General features: G+C 42.1%; 1 non-coding gene and 1 pseudogene across 1 annotated transcript; both read left to right on the forward strand.

Annotated features, from left to right (window-relative positions):
• The first annotated feature begins 6,121 nt into the window (after nucleotides 1-6,121).
• The window catches only part of LOC132533751 (polycomb protein EED-like), a 36,408-nt pseudogene continuing 19,743 nt past the window's right edge, over nucleotides 6,122-22,786 (forward strand).
• On the forward strand, nucleotides 9,641-9,770 carry LOC132534172 (small nucleolar RNA SNORA3/SNORA45 family). Its single transcript, XR_009545845.1, has one exon. It is a non-coding gene; the product is annotated as a small nucleolar RNA SNORA3/SNORA45 family (small nucleolar RNA).

Here is a 22,786-nt window from a genome sequence, read left to right on the forward strand (position 1 = left end):
AGTGCTGTCTGGAGTTTACTGTAGCACAACCATTTATAGAGGCCAGTTCAGGAAGCAAGCTAGGTTACAGAAGCCCAAGATGTGGGGGTTGGGCGGTCTGTTGCTGCAGTCAGGACAACTTGTTATGGAAACAATCAACAATCAACAATTAATAATTTCAGAACACTAGTATCTACTTTTTGTTGGCAAGTAAAGTGGTTGAATAGGTTCAGGTTAAGTCAAGATGGAGTCAGTTACATTAAGGAAGTGGGGATCGTGCCACATTCCCCACTAGTTTTAGGAGATAATACCTAAAATCTTGAAGATCGTCTTTGCCTGGTTTGCCTTTTGGTCTGATATTTTCAGTAATATTATCCAATGATATAATTCTGGTTTTTAACTTGAATTCAATTCTAGTAGTGGGTCAAAATGTTTATCTTGGGAGCTGGACGGTAGTGCAGCGGGTTAAGCGCAGGTGCACTAAGCGCAAGGACTGGCATGAGGATCCCGGTTTGAGCCCCCAGCTCCCCACCTGCAGAGGAGTCGCTTCACAGGTGGTGAAGCAGATCTACAGGTGTCTGTCTTTCTCTCCTCCTCTCTGTCTTCCCCTCCTCTCTCCATTTCTCTCTGTCCTATCCAACAACGACGACATCAACTACAACAACAATAACCACAACAACAATAAAAAGACAACAAGGGCAATAAAAAGGGAAGATGAATAAATAAAATTACAAAAAAAATTTTTTTTTAAAGTTTGTCTCTTCACTGGACCTGAATAGGGCACTAGGAGAATTCTCACTTCTGAGAGCACCCCAGCCAGCCTGATAAATCTGAAATTAACCTGCTTGTCTTCCTGGAGTGAGTGTCTGTACTTGGTTATGTAGAAGTCACAGACTACTGTCCAATGTTTCATTGTTGGTTTTTAACTTGAATTCAATTCTAGGAATGGGTCAAAATGTTGTTCACTGGATCTGAATAGGACATTAGGAGAATACTCATTTCTGAGCAGCACCCCAGCCAGCCTGATAATTCTGACATAAGCCCGTCTCCCAGGAGGGAGTGTCTGGTGTTGGTTATGCAGAAGTCACAGCCTTAGACCCATTCTCTTTTTAGCCTGAGTCTGACTGTGACCTGCCTCTTCTAAACTGAGGTCTGAAAAGGTAATCTTATGCAGGGTGGATGGGGTTGACTTTGGGTTTTGGTATTAGTTTGAATGTCCTTTTTCTAGTTCTGGCACCAGATCCAGTACAGTGGTGTCAGAGTGGTATGCACTTGGCAGAGAACTTTGGAGGTCAGTGTTGGTAGCCTCGTGGAACCTGTGGGGCATTACATTCACCTAGGAAAGGAAGGAACACTGTTTGGATATTTCTTTGAAGCTTCTGTGTTTGCTATACTTACATCCACAGTTTGAGGTTTCTGGAAACTAAGGAGAGAGGAGTGTTACAGCCGGTCTATAGATGACTCACAGGCTTTCTGAAAGCAATGCTACTGGAAGGCTTTCTTGTTGGGTGCTCAGTGACTAAAGCCTTGAGCTTACCATCCAATAAAGAATGTTCTCCCTACTCTTTTCCCTGACCCAGCATTCTAGTCCTTTTTCCAACTATGACACAAAATCCCTAGATAGCCTGGGTCCACCTGCATATTAGATGTCTGGCTCAGGCCAAAATTCCTTCTATCTCCCTCCAAGATGGGTCAGAGAATGTGGGTCCATTATTTTACAGAAATGATTCCCAAAGTGCAAGACTTGAGCCAGTATTTGGTGCATTAGAGGACTTTATTACACCGGTGTATAAGAGACTCCAGGTCCCTCTGAGAAGTTCTCCCCACAGTTTTGTAAAGCACACAGTTTTAGTGAGGCCCCCTTCAGCAGAGGGGTGGAGGGAGCAGGTTTGTTTCACAATTACAAAGTAGGCAGAAACAGACAAAGGCAATCTTTCCAGTAACTGCTATAGATCTTCCTTATCCGTGGTTTGGTTAAAAAGGGGGAGAAAATAGTGCCTATCATGGATCAGTCTTGAGACAGCTCAATTTATTCCCTAGTCATCAGGTACCTTTAGCACTGCTGTCTGGGGCCCATTAGCTTAGCAATGTGGAGGGGAGGAGGGGTAGCAACTACATCCACTGTTTTAATTGCCAAGAGAGCAAGCACAAAGAAAATGCAGTCTGAGGCTATGTCTCCATATTAGAGAGGAAAGGCACTTCTTTACCAGATACATAGATTAAAATATTCACATGGGTAAATCAGGAGAGTATGCACTCTATGTTCATCTCTTTCCCATAATAGTTATTTTTAATAGCTACATTATATATATACATATATATACATATATATATATATATATATATGTAAATATCACAACTTTCTCAACCACTCATCTGTTGTTGGGCACCTGGGTTGTTTCCAGGGTTTAGCTATTACAAATTGTGCTGCTGAACATAGGTGTACACATATCTTTTTGGTTGGGTGTTATGGAGTCCTTAGGGTATATCCCTATGAGAGGAATTACTGGGTCATAAGGAAGGTCCATGTCTAGCCTTGTAAGAGTTCTCCAGACTGCTCTCCACAGAGGGTGGGCCAGTTTACATTCCCAACAGCACTATAGGAGGTCTCCTTTGTCTGCACAATCTCTCTAGCATTTGTTGCTGCTGTCCTTTTTGATATATGCCATTCTTACATGGGTGAGGTGGTATCTCACTGTTGTCTTTATTTGCATTTCTCTGATAATCAGTGACCTGGAACAATTTTTTCTATGTTTGCTAACCTTTTATCTCTTCTGTAGTGAATATTCTGTTCATCTCCTCTGCCCATTTTTGGATGTGCTCATTTGCTAACACATTTCTAATAATGACTTGTTCTTTGAAATATTAAATCTCCTAAAAGCTTAGACCAAGGAGTACAGAGACAACTGTTTGCATTACTTTCTAAGACATGGTTTTTATAAAAATAGCATTAAAGGACATAAATTATGGTAAGGTTTTCTATGATATAGCAAATCTTAAGAATGGGGTTCTCAAAGTTAACCCAATTGCCAAATAATTTGGTTAGAGCAATCTATTGCCTTCTTAAACCCTAAGACATCAGGAACCTTTCCCTTTCCCTATAAAGCTAGTATTTCTCTCAGTCCTGGAACCTTAAGGGTGGGGCTCACTTTCCAGCATGCTTCTCTCAAGTCATACCAACTGATACTGCATCAACCTCATCAATGCAACCAGTACCACCTTGGCATGTTTCACTTCATCCTGTGTTCAGAGACGTCAGGCGTTGAATGTCAACTCTTCAGCTTCATTACCTTTCCTAGCTCATAGGTCTCCTAAATTCCATTTCAGGCGGTCTACTTCTTAACAAAGTCTCAAAACCTAGATATAGACCAGGGCCCATGAGATAGGGCATATATACACATGTATTCATAAATTAGGGGAGAATAAATACCTTTAAGCAAAGGTGCACAATATTTTGCAGTGAGTCTATAAGTGAAACAAAGTAGAAAAATTAAAAAGACACCATAAAGTACCTAATCAAATAGTTTCTACTTAGACCTAGATACCTATTTCATCTATTTCCTATTACACTTCCCTCCATCACTCCAAAGCTAACCTTGTCAAAATAAGGACTATTAAAGCTGAAAAAGGGCAAGAGACTGGCATACTTTAATGATGACTCTTTAGTCACTACCAGGCCACCCCATCACCCTAGTCAGGGAGTCCTGGGATTCCCACGGAGACACGATGGGCCTAGACCTCTAAGAGATCCCTGTCACCACTGCCACTGGTCATCTCCATCAGGACCAATATAATGGACCCCTTTGTGGGCCTCTTATGTTGAGGACCTTTCCCTCAAGGTAGATCAACAATGGTAGGACTGTTCAATTATCCAAAGGGAGGTTGGATAACTTACCCTACCTACCAGCCGAGGAAGATAGGTCCTGAAATTAGTGCAGCCTAGAGTGTTTCTAGTAGTGACCACAGAATCTGAGCTCAGACCTACAGGGATGCAGAGGTTACATAGGCCCCTGTGATGAATATGGGCCTCAGATCAAACTGGTGGGATTTACAGTTAACAATATTTATATAGTTTTCCCATATTTGGGAACTACTCTCTTCCCTCATCCAGCTTTCCAGTCCTTTTTGCAACTATGATGCCATCTCCCCAGACAATAATTTGGGTCCACCTGCATATCAGATCTCAGGCTCAGGCAAAAACTAGTAAATAAAATATACCTACCTGCTTTTTCCAAAACAGAGACCCCAAATCTATATCTGCAATATTCTTGCCTTTAGGTTTATGATTAGTCAAAAATTTGATCTTCTTTATATCTTAACTCTTTTTCAGCTACCAATTTCCAGACTGTCGTGAGCATAGACCGAAAAAATGACCCTGATATTCATTAATTAAATAGGAGAAAGAATTCTGCCAGTGGAGACCAAGGCTGTTATTTTATAAGTGCTGCAGTACTCATTTAGTGACACTAGATGGGGCGGCTCTAACACTATGTTACACTTTAACATCACACTCTTAGATTAAATTATTTAAATGCAGTTTATAAATCTCAATAATATTCTGACATCAAATTCTTATAATTACAATTATGTATCCCAAATACCTCCTCAGTATAAGACAGGTAGGTGCGCAGGTAAGGTCATAACAAGTGATGTCCTCAGGTTGAGAAAGCTGGTCCAGGCAGAGTTCTGGTCCGGCTGGGTCCTGGTTCTGGTCCGGCTGGGTCCTGGTTCTGGTCCTGATCTGGTCTGGTGTTGGTCCTGATCTGGTCCATTTCTGGTCCAGGGAGATGGTCTGAATCCTTTACTGGCTTGGTTCGGAATCTGCAGATGCCTCCGTGACTGATGTCAGTGTGTTGATTGCCACGGGGTATGCTGGATGTATTTACAGACTACCATGCAGTTCAAAAGTTGCCATCCATGTTCAAAAGTCTGGGGCTTTTTATTCCTGAGCTAGGCTGGAGTGTGGATTAGGTCATTTCCAGTCAATGAAAATTGGGGGCTTCGTGACATGTACGTCTAACTTTATCAGGCTATACAGATGTAGCGCTTGCCCTGCACAGGACTATATCTTATGCTGGTGTAAGAAGCATTTGAGAGAACTCAGGGGCCGCATAGGGCTTGCCCTGCACAAGACTTTATCTTATGCTGGTCTGCAGGGGGCATTTCAAAGAACGGGGCTTGCTCTACATGTGACATTATCTTATGCGGGTGCAGGAGCATTTCAGGGCGTATGTCCTATATAGGACTGGATGGATCAACCTGCCAATGCCCATGTTCATCGGGGAAGCAATTTATTTATTTTACTCCCAGAGGAGTAAAGAATAGGAAAGCTGAAAAGTGCTCTGGCTAACTTTTAAAAATAAATAAATAAATAATAAAAAGAGCACTTGAGTGTTTAGACCAATATTCCTAGTTCTAGATTGATTTCTTCCACTTGACCCAGCAGGAGCACCACCTGGAGGACACCTATCACTCAGTCTCATAAATATCCATGAGGGCTGAATAGGGCGGCCCTGAGCAGAACAAGGGGCGGCGCCTAGAAACCCATCCCAGGTCACATCCCCCTGGTCAGAGCACAACCCAGAGGGGACTTGGCCCGATGGGGCGTGGCCTGGATCAGCGCCCACGGGAGAACTCAACTGGTGCCTGCGCACCTGCCAGAGACTCTTCCACCAACAGGATGGGGGAGGCCAGTCCGGCTTCCTCTAGCTTTTCAATGCCGGTCTCAGTTTAAAAAGTTGGGCTGTGAACATCCCTGTGCATAACGTGAGGGTTTTAATATGGAGCAGTGCGGTGGGCCACCAAGGCCGAATGGGCGAGTCCACAACCCAGACGTCAGTGTCTTCAATGAGGCCCAGCGCAGAGGGCTGGGCAGTGTTCCTGCAGCGTTTGCGTAGGAGCTGGGGTTGAGGGGAAACCCTCGGAGCCCGCCTCTGCTGGCCAGGGGTCCTGCAGGGGTCCAGCGAGGAGAGGCGAGGCGAGGCTAGGCGAGGCGCTGCCTTCAGAGCCGGGCAATCACTCTCAGTCGTGGACGGGACAGACACGTGCGGGCAGGCGCCCTGCGCCCCATTGTCAGCAGTGTGGCGGTCACCCGCCCACGGAGGCTGGGAGCCCTTTGCCACAGTGGTGGCAGCAGGGGAACATGTCCAAGAGGGAGGCGGCTGTGAAGGCAGGAAGCTACATACCTGCCGCTAAGAAGCAGAAGCTGAGCAGCTAGGAGAGGAGAACAGCAACCCGGACCTGTCTGGGGATGAGATTGTGAGTGTGGCGCTGGGGCTGGCAGCACAGGGCTCTGGCTGTGCTCTGCTCCCACCCCGCTGGCAGCAGGGAGTCTGAGCAAGGACTCCTGGCTTCTTGAGGTTCTGGTTTTTACAGACTTATCTCCCTTTCCCTTTCTTCCCTTCCCCTTCTTTCACCACCCCTGGTCATTGATAATTGACATTGATAATTTAATAAATTGAATTAATTAAATTAATAAAATAAATTAATAAAATAAATAACATTGATAATTTTCTAAAACATTGTTAAAAGTTCTGTTAATGAGACTGGAGCAGGAACCTGGCATGTGCGGACTGGGGGTTCGAACCTGCGACCTTGCGTTTGCAAAACCTGCACCCTGCCTGCTGTGCCTCCTCCCCAACTTCCAGAGTCGGATCTATTACTGTTATGATTATGATGACTATTACTAAATTTTTTAAGCTCTGCCATGAACCTTGGTGAATCATCTAGGCCTGTATTGACTGACTGTGTTGAGGCAGTCACGAGACATGGAATAATAATAACAGGTTGGCATTATTAGGGCAAGGGAGACCTGCATAATGGTTCTGCACAATCACTTTTCTGCCTGAGGCTCCAGAGTTCCAAATTCAGCCCCCAGCACCACCAGCAGCCCGTGCTGAGCCATACTCTGATAAAAAGGAAAAGAAAAAAAAAAAAGAATATTACCACTAAGCCCAGTTTCATTGTGAAGTTTCTATCCAGTGAGGTCCTCAAACTGTCTCAGTGACGATGTGTTCAAAGTTGCTCTTCTAAAATATGAAGCCTCTTCTGATAGATCGCAAGATCATAGCTTAAACTGGTTTGTCACAGGAGGCTGGTGTAAGTTTCTCAGGGTGTGTGATGTTTATTTGCTTTGGACCCCTGTTAGGAGTAAGGTTACATCTTACACATCTAGTCCCTAGAGTCTCCATCACTGAAATACACCAGCACAGACACAGCCTTTGCAAGCTAGGCCTTGACTTTCAAAGTATACAAGATAGTGGGGGCTTGCCTGTGGTATTTGTACTTGAAATTTCTGGAGACTGCATTTTACATCATTTTTCCTTTCCTGCTTGAGTTCCAATATTACTCTGTATTGGGAGTTTATATTTTGTTGCCCGTGTTTTATTGTTGTAGTTATTATTGATATCGTTGTTGTTGGATAGGACAGAGAGAGAAATGGAGAGAGGAGGGGAAGACAGAGGGGGGAGAGAAAGACACCTGCAGACCTGCTTCACTGCTTGTGAAGCGACTCCCCTTCGGGAGGGGAAGCAGGGGCTTGAACTGGGATCCTTACACCAGTCCTTGTGTTTTGCACCACCAGGAGTTGACATTTTTTACCTCATTTACTCCTGTCCTTGGGAAATGTTTTATTCTCTTAAATTTTGTTAGGCAAGTTTTTGTAGTGATTAGAAGCTGAGACTGGATACAGTTAGTAGGTTAGAATTCCCACAGATAGGGAGTCGGAGGTATCACAGCAGGTTAAGTGCAAGTGAGTTTGAAACCTGCAGCCCTCCCAAGCAAAAGATCAGTTATGCGAAATAAGCCAGAATATTAAAGAGACTGGCACACATGAGGCCACATAGAGGTAGTATCATTCCGACCATTCTCACTGGGGGTGCTTTCTTTGTATTTTTTGCTGATATGTCAAGTCAACAATTCTAGAATGCACTTGGGACTTTAATGCTTAGAGGACTCTACTGTTTGTAGTGTCCAGTTTCTTCTTTTTTTCTTCTTGTGATAAAGGGTAAGTGACAGATAATGAGATAGACTGTAACACCACTCCACCACTTGGCAAACCCCCCATCCATCCAAGATGTTACCATGTGGTGACTTGTGCTGGCACCTTGGTAAGCCATCTGCTGTCCCCAACCTTCCCCTTTTTTCTTTTCTCTAGATGATAGGTGAGATATAAGAGAGATAGAGAGACAGCAGAGACCCCACAGCACACTCCAATACTCCTGAAGCCCTACCCCCACCCCACAATCTGTCTTCTATGGTAGCCTGGGACTCAGACCCAGGGTCTTAGACATGGTAGCCTGTACACTCCACAGGTGAGCCTGCTGACACCAGCTGGTATGCTTTTTAATCTTTATTTGGAAACAAAAAAGTCTGTTTCTTAGAAAATGCTTTTTCTTTTTAGATCAGTCAGGCTATCCAGTAAAAGTAATTTGCTACTAAAAAAGAGTGTTAACACTTGGTGGATTTTTTTCCCTAAACTTATTCCTTGCAGGATGATGCTGTCAGTGTAGAAAGTGGCACAAATACAGAATGCCCCAATACACCTACAAATACCCTGAATACACATGGAAGGAAAAGCTGGTGGAAGGGAAATGGAAGTCAAAGAAATGTAAATCCTCCTTCAACTGTGTGAATAGTCTCAAGGTACGTGCTGAACACTCAGCATTACAGTTACTTTGCAGTGGAAAGCATCTTTAAGAAACTGTCCAGTTTAGAGTAATTCCAATTTACATTACTCTCAAGTTTTCTGTTTTGTAGTTGAGATACATAGTCATTTTGTATTGCTTAACTTTTTGCTTTGCTTTGTTTTAAATGGGTAATACTTGGCACAGCAGACTATTTTGTCTATGTTTTTATTCAAATTAGCTATTGTGGGAAATGTTACTCTTTTGATAAAAATCTTAAAAAATATAAGGAGCACTTGTTTGTAAAAATAGTTGACCATTTAACCTTAAGTCTCTATGAATCGAGTGATATTTCTGTGCAGTTCATACATATATGTTTTGTTTGTTGCTTGTGATTGCTTTCAAAGAAAAGGGTATAAATGTGGGCTGGGGAGATAGCGTAATAGTTATGCAAAAGAGACTTTCATGTCTGAGGCTCCAAAGATCTCAAGTTCACTCTCCAGCACCACTATAAGCCAGAGCTGAGCAGAAGTAAAAACAAGTGTGTGTGTGGGGGGGTGAGAGTGTGTGTGTAAGGAGAGGGTATAAATGTAATACATTTTTGATTGTTGAGTATTTGGGGAAGACAGACTAGGTTACATAAGTAATTATGCCCTCAGGGGAGACTGGTGGTGGCACACCTGATTTAGTGCCCATTATCTCCAAGTGCAAGTTCAAGGACACAGGTTTGAGCCCACATTCCCCACCTGCAGGGTCACACTTCACAAGCAGTGAAGCACATATTTCTCCCTCCCATTCTCTATCTCCCCTTCCCCTCTCTATTTCTCTCTGTCTTGTCAAACTGGGGAAAAAATGAAAACAAAAAATGGCCACTGGGAGAGGTGGATTAGTAGTGCTGACACGGAATCCCAGCGATAACCCTGGGGGTGGTGAAAATTGCTTCCTCAGTAGATTCTATTGATAAGAGGGAGGGTTGACTGGTGCTTTTAGGTGTTTTCCTCTACATCTGTTCCTTTTCCATTTTGGAGCTGTGGGTTATTGAAACCAGAGTCATTCTTGGGTACCATCTTTTGTCTTAGTGTGCTAGGGTCCTTGGAGGGTCACTGCTGACCTTATTCTCTTGCTATGGCCTTCCTGGCATAGTCAGTCACCAGGGCAGGGATATGCATTACATTGATATGTACTAAAAATGATGTCCACAAGAGGGAGATATCAGGGCACTTCCTTAGTGGTTTGACCACTAGGTTTGCATGGGAGACCTCCATTACACCAAGGTTACTTTGGGAAAGTTGGTAAGAAGCATTACCACTTAAAGAGGAGTCAGAACTTTTGCTCAGTTGTCCACCCTGTTAAACACTGGACCTTGTGCAGAGTGCAGACACTGGAAAACGCTGCCAGAATTAAGACTGGAGCTACTCCCATACCTGATGTGGTGTGTTAGGGCTGCTACAGGGCTCTGGAGGGAGAGCTCCCAAAGCCCACTGATGTCCTGAAGACCACATTCTTTAGCAGAAGGGCTGAGAAGCTGACTGAGGTGTAGGGGGAAAGCACACAGAGGAAGAGTCATTAAAAGTACTGATTTTGATTCAAAATCTTATGATGGTTTAAGAAAATAGAAAGCAAGTTTCAAGCAGTTTTCTAGATAAGTACTTGTCACCAAGCCTCTAAGTTAAGTCTTTGTAACAAAATGTTACCATGCAGCCAGTGTTTGAAAATGTCATAACTGGGGGCCAGGTGGTGGGGCACCTGGTTAAGCACACACAGTACAGTGTGCAAGGACATGGGTTCAAGCCTCTGGTCCCCCCCACAAGCAGGGGGAGAGCTTCGCAAGAGGTAAAGCAGAGTTACAAGTGTCCCAGTCTCTCCCTCTGCTCCCCTCTCAATTACTCTCTATCTCTATCCAATATTAAATAAATAAAATAAATTTCTTCAAAATGTCATAACTGGACTGTTAAGTCTCTTTAGGTATCAGAAAGTGATGATATATAAAACAGTGGCTTCCAGAATTTTGGAAGAATGTTGTATGGAGAAATGGTCAAGTGGCTTACCCTGTTTTTGATTTCTAAAATATTCATTTGTTTTGCTTCATGTTTATTTTATAGGAGGGTCACAACCAGCCACTGTTTGGGGTTCAGGTTAACTGGCTCAGTAAAGAAGGGATCCATTAGTGTTCGCAACTGTAGGAATCAAAAGAGTAAGTCTTCCTGGATGTGAGCTGGTCGATGCAGGTGTGTGCATAAATACTGAATTGTGATGTCTTTGAAGTTTATGTAGTTGGCTTGGCTGTTTTTTGTATAAAGCTACAGGCTCAGGAGATATCAAAATGATTATACAAAAGGCATTCATCTCTGTCTCTTTAAGGACCCAGATAGAAACCCCAGTATCACCCATAGCCAGAGCTGAGCAGTGCTTTGGTTTTGGAGTCTCAGTCTCTGATTAAGTAATTTTAATATATATATGTATATATTTAATTAAATTTTACATGTATATATATATATATATATATATATTCTAAAAACTGAAGTACTTTAGAAATTGTCCTATCAGGTGAGGGCAGATCACAGAATGATTATGCAAAGAGACTCTTCTTTCTGGGGCTGGGTTGTAGCATGCCTGGTAGAGTGCAGTGTGTAAAGACCCTGATCCAAGTCGCCAACCCCCACCTACAGGGGGAATAGCTTCATGAGTGCGGAAACAGTGTTGTGGGTGTGTTTGCCTTCCTTTTCCTCTTAATTTCTGTCTCTTTCCACTATAACTTTTATTGATTTGTTTTATTTTAATATTTTTACCATACCACTGTTCAGCTTTGGTTTATAGTGGTACAAGGCATTGGAGCCTCAGACATGAGAGTCTTTTTGCATAGCCATTATACTATCTACCCCCACCCACAATAAAAATTTAAAGAATATTTATTTGTTTATCAATGAGAGAGAGAACCAGATTATTACAGTCACATGCATACCAGGATTGAAATCAGCACCTCTTGCCTGAGATCCCAAGGCTTTAGACACTGTGCCATCTCTCAGGCTAGTTTGTTTTTAAAAAATTGTCCTATCAAAGCTAGTATTAATGACTTTTATATTTATTTGGATTTTCAGGGGAGTTTTTTTCCCTCTCATATTCTTTTTAATTTCTGTAGAATTATAAGCCATTTGTTTTCTAATTTTTACATTATTTTTTATCATTTATAAAGTGGAAATATTGGCAAGACCATAGGATAAGAGGGGTATAATTGCACACAGTTCCCACCACCAGAACTCCCTATCCCATTCCCTCCCTTGAAGACGTCCCTATCGTTTATCTCTCTGGTAATATGGACCCAGGATCATTATGGGGTGTAGAACATGGAAGGTTTGGCTTCTGTAATTGCTTCACAAGGGCAGAGATTCATAATTCTAACCTGTCATGAGACAGATTTTTATATTTTATTATTTCAGTGGGGGGTAGATAGCATAAGGGTTATGCAAAGAAACTCTCATATCTGAGGCTCTGAAGTCCCAGGTTCAGTCCCCTGCACTACCATAAGCCAGAGCTAATCAGTGCTCTGTTTTTAACCATATATGTGTGTATGAGTGTATATATATGTATGTTTGGTTTTTTATTTGTTTATTTTTGACCTGAGAACCCCATAGTTCCCAGGTCTCCAGTACAGTCTCCAACACCGTTAAAAACCAGAGCTGAGCAGTGTTCTGGTCTTTCTCTCTGTATCTCTCTCATTACAATAAATAAAATATTAAAAGAGAAAGGAAGAACGGTGACTTGTCATTCAGTTATTTCTGACTGGCTCTAGTTGGAATACAGCAAGGGCCAGTATGCTGTAGTCTTGGGTGATGGCCACTTGATTTGTTCAATAGTTACTGATCTTTGTGAAAGTTGGGAAGAGATCAGAGCACTGCCTGGTTCTGGCATATGGTGGTGTCTTGGAGTGAAGCTGAACCTCAGGAGTTTCAGTCATACAAGCTTGGTGTGCAGCTTGCAGGGCTGCCTCCCTGGCCCTGGCCAGTGTTTGGGTAAATAAACTTCATTGGTACACAAGCAGTGTCTGGCTGTCACTGCAGAGTTGAGTAGTGCAGCAAAGAGCCAAATAATAAAAAAATATTGAGTGGAAGGCATTGCTTTTGTTTATCACATGCTGTAGATATTTCTTTTTGTCTCCAGGGTCATCCCTGGGACTTAATGCCTGCATTACAAATCCAAATCCATTGCTCCTGGTAGCCATCTTTGTTCCATTGTTATTGCTATTGTTATTGTTTTTGTTTTGGATAGGATGGAGAAATTGAGAGGGGGAGAGAAAGATACCTGCAGATCTGCTTTGCCCATTGTGAAGCAATCCTCCCTGCAGGTGGAAGTCTGGGGCTTGAACCAGCATTCTTGAGCCAGTCTTCGCACTCTGCACTATGTGCTCCTAACCCTGTGTGCCACCCCTCCATGTAGCTTTTTGATGAAAAGACTTGTTTAAATCTAATGGTGTAAAGAGAAATGAGAACTTCTGTGTCAGAAACTTTTATCGGTTCTTGAGAACCTCCACGTGTTGAATTATAACCCTTTTACTTTTTGAAAACAGTAACTTGTTAACTGACATATCTTAGGCTGATGAAAATGTTTACACTTGTGGTTGGACATATGATAGCAATACCAGCCATCTTCTGCAGGCTGTGGCTGTATGTAGAGGCATAATTAGGATTATTAATCCATAACAATGTAGTGCATAAAGGTAGGTTTCTGGTTCAGTTGTAGTGCAATTGCACTTCCCCCCCTCTCCTCTCCCCTCTCCCCTCTTCTCCCACTTACCCCCTCAGTGCACCCCTGAGTACTACCTCAGAAGTATTTCTCCTCATTCAGGAAAACTGTCATAGCACTGAAGCTTCCTTCAGTACTTTGGGGGCTCAAACTGGGCTCAAAAGTGCACGGCCAAGTAAGCATACTATAAAAGTAAGTTATGTTTGCCTGTTCTAAAATGTTTTTAAGACCTAAAGGTATTTTTTTTTCTGCTTTTGAAAGTTTGAGCTCATACCTGTAAATTTACATGAGATACAAATATTTAAAGTTGCAGTATAATCCCATTTTTGTACTTTACACAGCTGATGTCCAAGCTTTTTTAAAAAAAATTTATTTATTTTGCCCTGTTGTTTCCCTTGTTGCATATCGTTGTTATTATTGCTGTTGTAATTGTTGTTGCATAGGACAGAGAAAAATCGAGAGAGGAGGAGAAGACAGAAAGGGGGAGGGAAAGATAAACACCTACAGACTTCCTTCACCACTGGAGCAACTCCCCTGCAGGTGGGGGAGACATGGGCTAGATCTGGGATTCTTATGCTGGTCCTTGCGCTCTGCTCAACCTGCACTTAACACACTGCGCTACCGCCTGACTCCCAAAGTCCAAACTTTTCAAGTTACTATATATTACTATATAAAAGTCTACAGTAAGTGATTTTGACCTTTTTTTTTTTTTTGTCTGTGCTAGACAGACACTCTGGTGGCAATATTTGGTAGTGTGGAAGGGCACAGAGATGAAGTTCTGAGTGCTGTAAGTTGAGAGCTGCAGGGCAGTGACCTTCAGGTGCATGTAGCTGGGCATGGCCCTTGTGGGCCTCTTCCCTTACAAGAAAGAATATGATTTGTCTCATGGAATCTGCCAGCTTCACTGACTTATAGAATCGAGGTTTTTATCTTACAGGTGAAAACCTGAAGGAAGTTTCTTGGTTTTTGCTCCATATTCTTTTTTTTACCAAAGGACTGCTCAGCTCTGGCTTATGGTGGTATGAGGGAGTGCACTTGGGTCTTTAGAGCCTCAGGCATGAGAGTACCTTTGCATAACCATTTGCTGTCTACCCCCAACCCTTGATCCATACTCTTTTTTTTATTTCTTTGTTGGGAGAGTAGTGTTTTGCATACCACAGTAAATACAATAGTTTGTACATGCATAACATTTCTCAGTTTTCCACATAACAATACAATCCTCAATAGGTCCTCTGTCATCCTTTTCTAGGACCTACACTCTCCCCCCACCCCCAACCCAGAGTCTTTTAATTTGGTGTAATCTACCAACTCTAGTTCAGGTTCTACTTGTGTTTTCTCTTCTGATCTTGTTTTTCAACTTCTGCCTGAGAGTGAGTTCATCCCATATTCATCCTTCTGTTTCTGACTTATTTCACTTAACATGATTTCTTCATGTTCCATCCAAGATGCGCTGAAAATGGTGAAATCACTGTTTTTAATAGCTGAGTAGTATTCCGTTGTGAACATAGACCTCAACTTGCTCATTCACTAATCTGTTGTTGGACACCTGGGTTGTGTCCAGGTTTTGGCTATTACAAATTGTGCTTCTGTGAACACAAATCTTTTGGAAGGGTGTGTTGTATTCCTTAGGATATATCCCCAGGAGAGGAATTGCAGGATCGTAGGGCAGGTCCATTTCTAGTCTTCTGAGAGTTCTCCAGAATGCTCTCCCCAAAGGCTGGACCAATTTACATTCCCACCAGCAGTTCAGGAAGGTTCCTTTGACCCCACAACCTCTGCAGCATTTGTTGCTGCTATCTTTTCTGATGTATGACATACACACAGAAGAGAAGTGGTATCTGATGGTTGTCTTTATTTGCATTTCTCTAACAATCAAAGACTTGGAGAATTTTTTCATGTGTTTCATGGCCTTTTGAGTCTCTTCTGTTGTGAATATTCTGCCCATGGCTTCTCGCCATTTTTGGATGTGGTCATTTGTTTTCTTGTTGTTGAGTTTGGCAAGCTATTTATATATTTTGATTATTAAACTATTGTTATGTGATTCAGTTTCATTCTTCTGCATGTTTCAACCCATTTTTTCCAACACCATTTGTTGAAGAGACTCTGCTTTCTCCATTTAATAGTCTGGGCACCTTTGTCAAAGATTAGATGTCCATGATGTGGGGGCTTACTTCTGGGTTCTCACTTCTATTCCACTGGGCAGTGTGTCTATTCATGTTCCATTAGCAAGCAGTTTTGATGACAGTGACCCCATAATACAATTTTGAGATCTGGGAGTGTGATGCCTCTAGTTCTGTTCTTTCTACTCAAGATTGTTTTCGCAATTCTAGGTCTTTTCTGGTTCCAGATAAACATTTGTAACATGTGTTCTCCTAAAAATGTGTTTGGGATCCTGATGGGGATATCATTAAATTTGTAGATGGCTCTGGGTAGTATATTCACATTAATGATGTTAATTCTTGCTTGATAGTGTTTTTTAATGATATTTGTGGGGTTGTCAGAAAAGTCATGACACATTTTACATAGAAAAGTACTTCATTACTTTTCCTGCAACCCAAGACATAATACAGGTTTGTGTGTTAAGGAACTGGGTTTAAGTTACTTACTATTAATAGTTGGTTACAAGATTATAAGATATACACTTTATAGTTCCATACCATGTCCACCCTTCCACCTCCCAAAGCTAACCACTGTAGTTCTCTTAATTCTTAACAGTTTCCTTGCTTCTGTTTTGTTTGGATGCCCCACCCTTTGATAAGTTCATGTAAATCAGTTCTCTAAATTCTACATATGAGTGAAACTATCTGGTAGTTTTCTTTCATCTGTTTACTTATTTCACTAAGCATAATCACCTTCAGTTCCATCCATTTGTCCCAAAGGACACAATATCATCTTTTTAACTGCACAGTAGTATTCCATTGAATATATATGTCATAACTTCTTTGGCCAGTCATCTGATGAGGGTCATCCAGACTGCTTCCACTTTGGCTATTTTGAATAACGCAGCTGTGAACATAGAGGTGCATATGTCCCTTCTAATTGGCACTTGAATGGGATGCTTTTTTGTTCTGATAGAAGGAGAGACACCGCAGCACCAGAGCTCCTTTTTCCATAGTACCCACCATATAGTGCTGGGCTTCAGATCGGGGCATTGCGCTGTGTGATGAACTCTCTCTTGTTCCCTCATAATATAATTTTAAATACTAAGTGTGTCCTACCTACCTACCATTGCACTGCTCAACTATGGCTTATGGCAGTGCTGACGACTGAGCCTGGGGCCTTGGAGACTCAGGCATGAAATTTTATGCAGAACCATTTTGCAGTCTCCCCTTCCCCTGAGTTAATTCCCCTCCACTGAAATAGGTACACTTCTTTATACTTGGGTGTTCTGACTCATTTGATGTCACAGTACCTCCCAGACTGGGTGGCTTCAGGTTTGTTTGAAAGTGAAGTGACAGAGCTACTTATGAGAAGAATCCCCCCTTCAACTTAACTTTTTTTCTGCTGTTTCTCCTGGTATGGGGTTTTTCTCTCTCTCTTCCCTCCTTGGAGCTTCATGTGGCCCAAGCATAATTCTGAGACGGGTGTAATGTACCCACTCCACATTTGCAATACTTAGATTTTTTTTAAATTTTTTAAAATTATATTTACTTATTGGATAGAGACAGCCAGAAATTGAGAGTAGGGGGAGATAGACAGAGAGACACCTGCAGCCCTGCTTCGCCACTCGCAGAGCTTTCCTCCTGCAGGTGGGGGCCAGGGGCTTCAACCTGGGTCCTTGCGCACTGTAACATGTGCGCTCAACCAGGTGCGCCACCACCCGGCCCCACAATGCTTAGATTTATCGAGGTAGTTTCATCCCCCAGTGAAGTGATCACTTGCTTTTATCACTACCAAATAATTTTTGTTTATAGCCTCTGGTGGTCTGTGCATTCCTTATGTAAGTGATCAAACAAATGAATGTGGCAATTTCATTCTTCCTTATTTTGTTTTATATCTTAATTTTTATTTATATAAAGGAAACACTGACTAAAACCACAGCATAAGAGGGGTACAACTCCACAAACTTTTCACCACTAGAACTCTGTGTCCCATCCACTCCCTTGATAGCTTCTTATTTTTTATCCCTCTGGGAGTATCGACCCAGGGTCATGGGGTCCAGAAGATGGAAGGTCTGGCTTCTATAATTGCTTGCCTGCTGAAGATGGGCATTAGCAGGTTGATCCATTCTCCTAGGCTGTCTCTCTCTTTCCCTAGTGGGGTGGGGTTCTGGGGAAGTGGGGCTCCAGGACATGGGGTCATCTGGGGAAGTGGGGCTCCAGATGATGGGGTCATCTGTCCAGGGAAGTCCGGTTGGCATCATGTTAGCATCTAGACCCTGGTGGCTGAAAAAAGAGTTAATATATAAAGCCAAACAAATTGTTGACTAATCATGAACCTAAAGGCTATAAAAGTGCAGATGAAGAGTTTGGGGTTGGGGTGGTCTCTGTTTTGTAGATAGCTAGTAAGCCTATTTTAGTTATATTCCAAAGGACCCATGACTATACTAGTTGTGTTTTTTTTTTCTTCCTGAGAATGACATTTGACATGAAAGTGGATCTAAGTTACTGTCTGGGGAGATGATATCATGACTGGAAAAAGGACCCGAAAGCTGTATCAGGGAAGAGAGTAGTTCCCAAATATGGGAAAGGTGTATAAATATTGTGGACTGTAAACCTCATCAATTTGATCTGATCCTGGGCCCATATTCAGCTTAGGAGCCTATGTGACCTCTGCATCCCTATAGATCTGAGCTCACATTCTGTGGTCATGAGTAGGAGCGTTTCAAGCTGCCCCAGTTTCAGGACCCATCTTCCTCAGGTGTAGCATAGAGTATTTTATCCATCCTCCTCTCAGAGGATGAAACATTCTGTACCGTTTTTGATCCACATTGAGGACAAGGTCCTATGGGGATCCACAGAGAGGTATATAGTGTTGCTCCTCATAGATACGACCATTAGCAATGGTGAGAGGAATCTATTTGAGATCTAAGCCTATCATGTATGTATGGGATACTCTGGACTCCCTGACTAGGGCCCCAGCTGATGGGGTGGCCTGATAGTGACTAAAGAGTCATCATCAAAGTATGCCAGTCTCTTGCCTTTTTAATTTTTTATATTTATTTATTTATTTATTTTCTCTGTTGTTGCCCTTGTTTTTCATTGTTCTTGTAGTTATTATTGTTGTCGTCATTGTTGGATAGGACAGAGAGAAATGGAGAGAGGAGGGGAAGACAGAGAGGGGGAGAGAAAGATAGACACCTGCAGACCTGCTTCACCGCCTGTGAAGCGACTCCCCTGTAGGTGGGGAGCTAGGGGCTCTAACCAGGATCCTTATGCCACTCCTTGCGATGTTTCTTGCCTTTATTCAGCTTTTGTAGTCCTTACTTTGATAAGGTTAGCTTTGGAGTGACTGAGGGAAGTATAATAGGAAGTAGGTGAGGAGGGTATCTAACACTATTTCATTAGGAACTTTATGGTGTCTCTTTAGGTCTTTCTGCTTGCTTGCTGCATATACTGACTCACTACAGACTATTGTGCCCTTTTGCTTTCAGGTATATAGTCTGCCCTAATTTTTTTTTAAATTTTTTATCCTAATTTATGGATACATGTGAATATAGGCCCTATCTCACGGAACCAGAGCACTGCTCGGCTCTGGCTTATGGTGATGCTGAGGATTGAACCTGGGACCTTTGGTGCCTCAGGCAAGAACATCTTTTTGCATAACTGTTATGCCATGTCCCTAACCCAATACCTTTGTCTTTTACTGTAGTAAACTCTACAGTCTTTTCATACTTAGAAAAAAGCTTTTCTACGGTTCGAACCCTGGCTCCCCACCTGCAGGGGAGTCGCTTCACAGATGGTGAAGCAGGTCTTCAGGTGTCTATCTTTCTCTCCTGCTCTCTGTCTTCCCCTCCTCTCTCCATTTCTCTCTGTCCTATCCAACAATGACAACAACAATAATAACTACAACAATAAAACAACAAGGGCAACAAAGGGAATAAATAAATAAAATTTAAAAAGATGAAAAAAAGCTCTTCTAAATAGATGAGTAATGAGTGATTAGGTAAAGGGGTGAGTTGGATGCTTACACTGTACTTGAGGTCAGCCCACTACTCTATTCTTCAGAAGTTCATGAGTGCTCATCTCAATTGAATCTCAGGTCCAGAGTCGGGTGGTAACTCAGCAGGTTAAGCACACATGGCGCAAAGCACAAGGATTGGTTTAAAGACACCAGTTCGAGCCCCTGGCTCCCCATCTGCGGGGGGGGGGGGCTGTGCTTCACAAGTGATGAAGTGGGTCTGCAGGTGTCTATCTTTCTCTCCCCCTCTCTATCTTCCCCTCTGCTCTCCATTTCCCTCTGTCCTATCCAACTAGGATGACTCAATAACAACAACAATAATAACTACAACAATAAAATAAGGGCAACAAAATGGAATGAACAAATAAATAAATATTTTAAAAAAGAATCTAAGTTTGTTTCCCTCACTTCAGGCAACTGCCATGGCATGAACTTTGTAGTGGAAATCAGGTGCCAGAGAACAGAAGATAGCTACAGCAGCAGGACTTCTTCCTGGAGGAATATGAGTTTCTTCAGTCGGAATTTATTGCCTAGTTGAAACTTTATACTAAGATAAGCATTTGGTGCTATGAATTTACCTTTAGCCCCTTGTTATATTTGTCTTATTGATTTATAGTTTGATTCCATTGTGGTCAGAATATATTTTATGATTTTCTTTATTTTGCTTTTAAAATACTAACATGAGAGAGAGCCAGGGCACCACTCTGACATGTGATGTTAGGAGTAAAACTTGGGGCCTCCTGCTAAATTTTAAGTCTACCCCTCTGGTGTTGAGATATATTTAACATATTTTTGCAGCTACTAATCAGAAATGCTGTATGAACTAGACGGCATTTTGGAAACCTGTTTTTTTTTTTTTTAATGGCATGGAAATGTAAAAAGATGACAAGAATATGTGTCATCTTGTCAACATTGGGTTGTCAGAAACATGATGCGTTTTTGCATAGGAAAAATATGTCATGACATTTCCAAAATTTAATGGCATAAAAGTACATACAACTTTGTGAATGTGAACATAGCCTCTCTTTTGATTTTAGGGTGCTGGGCAGTGGCACACCTAGTTAAGTGCACACATTACCATGCATGCTTCCATGGTTCACTAGTGGTAAAGCAGGTTTGCAGATGTCTCTCTCTGTCTCTTTCTCCCAGGGTTATCACTGGTGTTGGGTAGCTGGCAATACAAATCCACTGCTCGTGGAGGCCATTTTTTAATTTTATTTGATAGGACAGAGAGATATTGAGAAAGGGAGGGAGACAGAGAAAGAAGACACTAGGGCCAGTCAGTAACACACCTTTTTAATTAAGCACACACATCACAGTGTACAAGGACATGGGTTCAAGCCCTTGGCTCCACATGCAGGGGGAAATCTTCACAAGTAATGAAACAGTGCTGCAGGTGTCTCTGTCTCTCTCCCTCTCTATTTCCTCCTCCCCTCTCTATTTCTCTCTGTCTTTCCAATAATAATAAATAATAATATTTAAATTTTTTAATTTACTTCTTTATTGGGGAATTAATGCTTTACATTCAACAGTAAATACAATAGTTTGTACATGCATAACATTTCCCGGTTTCCAATTTAACAATACAACCCCAACTATGTCAATTATCATCCTTCATGGACCTGTATTCTCTCCACCCACCCACCCCAGAGTCTTTTACTTTGGTGCAATATGCCAACTACATTTCAGGTTCTACTTATGTTTTCGTTTCTGATCTTGTTTTTCAACTTCTGCCTGAGAGTGAGATCATCCCATATTCATTCTTCTGTTTGTGACTTATTTCACTTAACATGATTATTCCAAGGTCCATCCAAGATTGTCTGAAAACGGTGAAGTCACTATTTTTTTACAGCTGAGTAGTATTCCATTGTGCATATATACCATAACTTGCTCAGCCACTCGTCTGTTGTTGGACACCTGGGTTGCTTCCAAGTTTTGGCTATTACAAATTGTGCTGCCAAGAACATATGTGTACACAGATCTTTTTGGATGGATGTGTTGTGTTCCTTAGGATATATCTCCAGGAGAGGAATTGCAAGGTCATTGGGTAGGTCCATTTCTAGCTTCTGAGAGTTTTCCAGACTGTTCTCCACAGAGGTTGGACCATTGACATCCCCACCAGAAGTGTAGGAGGGTTCCTTCGACCCCACACCCTCTCCAGCATTTGTTGCTGTTACCTTTTCTGATGTATGACATTCTCAAAGGAGTGAAGTGATATCTCATTGTTGTCTTCATTTGCATTTCTCTGACAATCAGAGACTTGGAGCATTTTTTCATGTGTTTCTCATCCTTTTGGATCTCTTCTGTGGTGAATATTCTGTCCAAGTCCTCCCCCCATTTTTGGATGGGGTTATTTGTTGTCTTGTTGTTGAGTTGGGCAACTTTGAAATTTATGCGGAAAAGAGCTCTGCCAATATTTTCCTCTAAGTATCTGATAGTTTCTGGTCTAACCTCCAAGTCCTTGACCCACTTGGAATTTACCTTTGTATTTGGTGAAGTACAGTGATTCAGTTTCATTCTTATGCATGTTTCAACCCATTGTTTCCAACATCATTTGTTGAAGAGACTCTGTTTTCCGCATTTAATAGACTGGGCACCTTTGTCAAAGATTAGATGTCCGTAGGTGTGGGGCCTCATTTCTGGGCTCTGAATTCCACTGCTCAATGTATCTATTCATGTTCCAGTACCAAGCAGTTTTGATGACAATGGCCCTATAATACAGTTTGAAATCTGGGAGTGTGATGCCTCTGGTTCTGTTCTTTTTTCTCAAGATTGTTTTGGCAATTCTAGGTCTTTTCTGGTTCCAGCTAAACTTTTCTAGCATTCTATTCTCCAAAAAAATGTGCTTGGATTCTTGATGGGTATAGCATTAAATTTTAGATGGCTCTGGGTAATATATTCATTTTGATGATGTTAATTCTTCCAACCCATGAACATGGAATATCTTTCCACTTCTTTGTGTCTTTTTCAATTTATTTGAGTAGTGACTCATAATTTTCAGTATACAAGTATTTCACTTCTTTGGTTAGATTTACTCCTAGATATTGTTGGCTAGTATGCCAGCTCCCCCGTCTTCTGTCTCTAGTCCTGCTTAACCAAGCACTGGTATGCCTGTATGGGATTGGTCTGATCCCACTCAAAGCTGCAGTCTATTTACATAAATCACTAACTATGCACCACCCTCCCTCCAGGGCATTGGTGGTTCAGTGGTAGAATTCTCACCTGCTCCGCCCCCTCTCCTTGTCACACCCTGATTTTCACCAGTCACTTTTCTCTCCACCCTCTCTACATCACATCTTGTTCACACCCTACTTGGAAAGTAT

The sequence above is a fragment of the Erinaceus europaeus genome, chromosome 17, assembly GCF_950295315.1.
Source record: "Erinaceus europaeus chromosome 17, mEriEur2.1, whole genome shotgun sequence".
Taxonomy (NCBI): Eukaryota; Metazoa; Chordata; class Mammalia; order Eulipotyphla; family Erinaceidae; genus Erinaceus; species Erinaceus europaeus.